The sequence below is a fragment of the Cebus imitator genome, unplaced genomic scaffold (genome assembly GCF_001604975.1).
Source record: "Cebus imitator isolate Cc_AM_T3 unplaced genomic scaffold, Cebus_imitator-1.0 Scaffold119, whole genome shotgun sequence".
In the NCBI taxonomy this organism is placed as follows: Eukaryota; Metazoa; Chordata; class Mammalia; order Primates; family Cebidae; genus Cebus; species Cebus imitator.
This window is the reverse complement of record NW_016107434.1, coordinates 4,633,973-4,639,542: the sequence shown is the minus strand read 5'-3', so window position 1 is coordinate 4,639,542 and position 5,570 is coordinate 4,633,973. Positions and strand designations below refer to the sequence as shown.

At 38.0% G+C, this 5,570-nt stretch overlaps 1 protein-coding gene across 5 annotated transcripts in view; it reads left to right on the top strand.

Annotated features, from left to right (window-relative positions):
* The window catches only part of SLC12A6 (solute carrier family 12 member 6), a 99,198-nt gene that overhangs the window by 27,736 nt on the left and 65,892 nt on the right, over window positions 1-5,570 (top strand). The window lies entirely within an intron of this gene.

The following is a 5,570-nucleotide window of genomic DNA, read 5'->3' as shown; positions in this document are numbered from 1 at the left end:
CAGTTTCACTCTTGTTACCCAGGCTGGAGTGCAATGGCGCGATCTCGGCTCACCGCAACCTCCGCCTCCTTGGTTCAGGCAATTCTCCTGCCTCAACCTCCTCAGTAGCTGGGATTACAGGCACGCGCCACCATGCCCAGCTAATGTTTTTGTATTTTTAGTAGAGACGGGGTTTCACCATGTTGACCAGGATTGGTCTCGACCTGTTGACCTCGTGATCCACCCGCCTCGGCCTCCCAAAGTGCTGGGATTACAGGCTTGAGCCACCGCGCCCGGCCAAAATAAGGTAATTTTTAGAAATGAACCTACAGCACAACAGAGAGAAGAACCCATACTGGTATTGAAGAGCATCTCCAAACAGTAACTCACAAGTAATACAAGTGGTAGGAGAGCAAACTGTGACACAAATTTCTATTAAATGGGGTTTAAATTTTATTGAGAATCCATAGGATGTTAGACTGCTACAACTAAATAATTGTTACCCATGAAAGCTTATGTTCTAAAAAAGGTGATTTGGCTGTGCTCGGTAGCTCATGCCTGTAATGCCAGCACTGTGGGAGGTCAAGGTGGGCAGATCACTTGAGCCCAGGAGTTCAACACCAACTTGGACAACATGGTATAACGCTGTCTTTACCGAAAAAAGCACACACATTAGCCGGGCATGGTGGTGTGCGCCTGTAGTCCCAGTAAGTCGGAAGGCTGAGGTGGGAGGATTGCTTGAAACCTGGAGGTAGAAGCTGCAGTGAGCCGTAATCGTGCCATTGCACTCTAAGTTGGGCAACAAAGTAGGACCCTGTCTCAAAAAAAAGTAATTATCTCCTTTTATTCACTAACATTTACATAGATTGAAATAGACAACTAAAGAGCTCCTCTGCATCAATAAAAATCTTTTCTATAGTGACAGTCAAAAAGCCTTTTATTTTCTAGTCGTTTTAACAATTCACAGGAGGCTTTTACCAGTCTAACGGAAATTTAGATCTGTACGCTTTAAAGTCTCAAGGTCAAAAAGTTTATCCTTTTTTTTTGTTACAGTTGGCTCTGTGGGCATGTTTTCCTGCCTCCCTTCCTAACCCACAGTATCCAACCATTGTCAGAAAGACTAATATCTTTCTGAAATACCTTCCCAATTCTTTTTACTATATCTGAAATCTTAATATAAGAATACAAATTTGATTTCTTTCAGATTTTTACATCTTAAAACTTTGTTTAGATTGTGACCCTTCGTTTTCATATTAATATCTCGAACACTTAAATTTCTTATTTCAATGCTGTTATCACTGGCTGTTTAGAATCTCTCACTTCCAGAATTTTTCTAGCTTAGCATACCAACCCTCTGAACTGCCTGCTACTTTTGCCCCGCAAGAGATACACCAGGTTTCAACTGATTTGATTCTATAAAGATAAAAATTTCTATAAAATATACATATTGCTTAATTTTTAAATTCTACATTGAAAGCAGTATTTAGTTTGGAAATATAAAAACATATTAAGTGTAATTTTAGTGCCTTATAAAATATTCAAAAGAGTTTTAAATTTTAGACTGAATTTAGACATAGGGAATAGGTTAGCAAATTGGTTATAAGCTGATAAATTTAAAGAATTTAGAAGTTCTTGCTTTGGCCAGGCTGCAGAGGAAACAATTTTCCCCAGACAATGTCATCAACATTACAGTAAAAATACTAACTACCATTGTTGAGCATGGTGAGTGGCAGAGCCAGTATTCAAACCAGGTACTTGACAAATAGTGGTTTATTTAATCCTCACAACAATTAGGATACATAACCATTATCATCGTGTTAAAAATGAGGAAAATTAGGTGCCAGAAAATCAGGCAGATTATTTAAGTGACAGATTTGGAATTCAAAATAAGGGCCGTGTAGCTCTAAAGCCATTATTTTTCACCACACCACGTTTCTGCTTTAAACATATATGTAATTATTTGTGTTTTCTGAACTAGGCTCTCTATTTTTTCAGTAGTTACTGGTTCTTCTTAAGCTCTATTTTTTCTTCAGAGATTTAACAAAATCCGTAGAAGAGGTTAACCGCTTCTTTACCGTTTTGTTTTGGATTGCTTTTTTATTTGGCCTAGAGTATTTCCAAATGTAAAATATTCTTTCAAATGGCTCTAAAAATTGAGAAATCTGAACTTGACTTAATCCAACAATCTTTTTTTTTTTTTGAGACAGAGTCTGACTTCTTCGCCTAGGCTTGAGTGCAGCGGGGCGGTCTCTGCTTATTACAAGCTCTGCCTCCAATGTTCAAGCAATTCTCCTGCTTCAGACTCCAGATTAGCTGGGATTATAGACATGCACCACCATACCCGGCTAATTGTCTTATTTTTAATAGAGACAGGGTTTCACCATGTTGGCCAGGCTGGTCTTGAACTCCTGACCTCAAGAGATCCACCCGCCTTGATCTTCCAAAATGCTGGGATTACAGGCATGAGCCACCGTGTTCAACCGTTAATCCAACAATCTTTAGTAGCTCTCCACTCTTCACACTTCTAGGAAGATGCACAACTATCAGTGAGATAGAAATAAGAGACTTAACAATTCACAGGAGACTTTTACCAGTCTAACTAATGGAAATTTAGATCTGCATGCTTAAAGACTAAGGGTTAGTGATGGAAAAAAAAATGGGCATATGGAGTAAATGAAATAATTGAATTTTAATATCACTTAAGGTATCCAAGGTATTTTTAATGTATTAAGAAAATTCTAATATTTAAGTTGAATAAAAACTAAATCCTATTCAGAGAAAAATACTAATATAGGTAAAATATAGACATGGCAAAGATTAAATATGGTGCATAAATAACAAATGATTTTAATGAATTCTAAAGCCTCATATGGCAAATTAGGTCTCATATCTTTTCCTATATCCTTTCCATCAACATGTAACCTTTTGTGACAAAAGATTCTGATGGTTATGTTAGAAATGGTGAATGTGTAGTAAAAACCCTAAAAGTTGTCATCTTCCCCCACCTCATTGCCTTTGTTCCTATTTTTTTCTTCATCTGAACTCTTTTCTCTTCTGCTATTTCCTGCCTACAGTAAAAAAGTTACATACACCTACATTCAGTTTCATCACTTCAAGACCAAGTTCATACTTATTTCCTCCAAGATAACTTGCCTAAACTTCTATTCCAACTTTGATTATATCATTAATTGGTATTAATACCTGGGCATGGTGACTCATGCCTCTAAGCCCAACACCTTGGGAAATGGAGGCTGTAGACCAGTAGTTCGAAACCAGCCATAGCAACATAATGAGACCTCATCTCCAATTTTAAAAATAAAATAAAAATGTAAAAAAACAAAGAAAAATAATTGGCATTTATCAGCAATAAAAAATTATTGCAGTAGCATTGTAAAAAAAAAATATATATATATATATGTACGTATGTATTTTGTTTTTTGGTTTTTTTGAGACAGAGTTTCACTCTTATTACCCAGGCTGGAGTGCAATGGCGAGATCTCAGCTCAGTGCAACGTCTACCCCCTAGGTTCAAGCGATTGTCCTGCCTCAGCCTCCCAAGTAGCTGGGATTATAGGCGCCCACCACCATGCCTAGTTAATTTTATATTAGTAGAGACGGGGTGTCACCATGTTAGTCAGGCTGGTCTCAAACTCGTGACCTCAGGTGATTCACCCGCTTCAGCCTCTCAAAGTGCTAGGATTACAGGCGTGAGCCACCTCGCCCCGCCTGTAATTATATTTTTATCTCTTCAACCATATTATGAATTATATGAGGGTCAGACATGGTGTTTTAATATTTTTCTGAAAATTACATATTTTATTTTTTATTGTATAAATTTCAAATTCAGAAAAGTTTAGTGAACTTCCTGTTCATTGTCTGTTAACCGTAGGTGTTCTTCTTTATTTTTTAGGTGTTCTTTATATTTAGGGATGTCAACCCCTTTGGGAAATAAATTCCAAATGTTTTTCCCCATCAGTATTTCCTCATCGAGGTGCAGTTGACATAAAGTTAACTGCATGTTTTTAAGGTGCATAGCTTGATGATGAATTTTGACATAGATAATGCCCATGAAATAATTATGATGGATATAGTGAACATTTTCATCACCCACCCCAGAAATTTCTTCGTGCTCTCTATGACCCACTCACCTAATTCCCTGGTCCCCAGGCAACCACTGATCTGTTTTCTGTCATTAAATTAGTTTACATTTCCTAGAATTTTATATAAATGTACCATACAATATGTACTTTTTTGGTCTGCTTTTATATAACAATTGTTTTTAGAGTTCATCTAGTCAGTATCCTTCAATTTTGACTTCCATTAAGATCTTTCTTATTTCTTAAACTTTTTTCTTCAAAATTTAACACTTAAGGTAGTAGTTTAAAAAATGCAGGCCACAGATGTTTCAACTTTACAGTGGCACTTTAAATTTTTGACTTATGTGCCAAGATTTTAATGCTTTTTTGAATTAGTCTGTAAACAGGACTGACTTTTCAGAGAGGGTTCTGGGAAAGTGACTACTTGAATATCTCACTTCCAGCCTGTGTCTGCCATTCTTGAGTGAACTGGCTGCTGGATCTAATGAACAGTTAGGTGCAAGTGAGGCCCCGGGCTCTGTGAGAACTCTGTCAGGGAGAGCTGGTACAAGACTTTTCCTCTAGACAGGAGCCTGGAAAGTTTCAGGATGAGGATAAGAATGACAGATCCAGAAAAGAGCTTGGCTTAGTAGATATTCATGGATTCCTGGAGGGAAGGAGAAAAAGAAAGAGCCAGATGTCTTAGATCTCCCTATCCCAGTGGCTGGCATATGTAAGGAGACCTGAGAGCAGGGAGGCTTCCTCCTGGGCCTCCAAAAGGACTGGTGGCTTGCCTGCTGCAACATTGCCTACTCACAGGGGCAGAGACTGCTTTGCCTTTCCATTTCCTTGAGATACTAATATAGTATCTACCACTTGTGGTCCTCCAACAACTAAATCTAATCCCCCATGAGGTGACAAAGAACCCATCTGGGGAAACCAGGCAACCTGAAAGAGAAAAACCACTTAGAATGAACAGTATATTGAGTCAGCTAAAGAGAAATGCTGGAGAAGACAGTAACTTGGACATGAAAATAATAATGGGCACATTTAAGAAAGTTTAAGTGAAGTAATAAATAAAAGACTTTATGGAACACAGAATGTGATTTTCCACCTAAATGCTTATTATCACCTGACTCCATTTATGCTCACACACTTTTTTGTTAAACTGTCTCTACTAGAATGTAAGCACCAGGAGAACAGGAACCTTTTTGTATTCACTGCTAATCTGTTGTCAACTCTAATACCTAGAACACTGTCTTACACATAGTAGACACCTGATACATAATTATTGAATACAGGGATGAATAAGTATGAACAATTATTGACCTGGAAGATCAAGTAAAAGAAATATTTCAGCCAGGCACGGTGGCTCACGCCTGTAATCCCAGCACTTTGGGAGGCTGAGGCAGGCAGATCATGAAGTCATGAGTTTGAGACCAGCCTGGCCAATATGGTGAAATCCCGTTTTGACTAAAAAAAAATACAAAAATTAGCCCGGCATGATGGCACGTG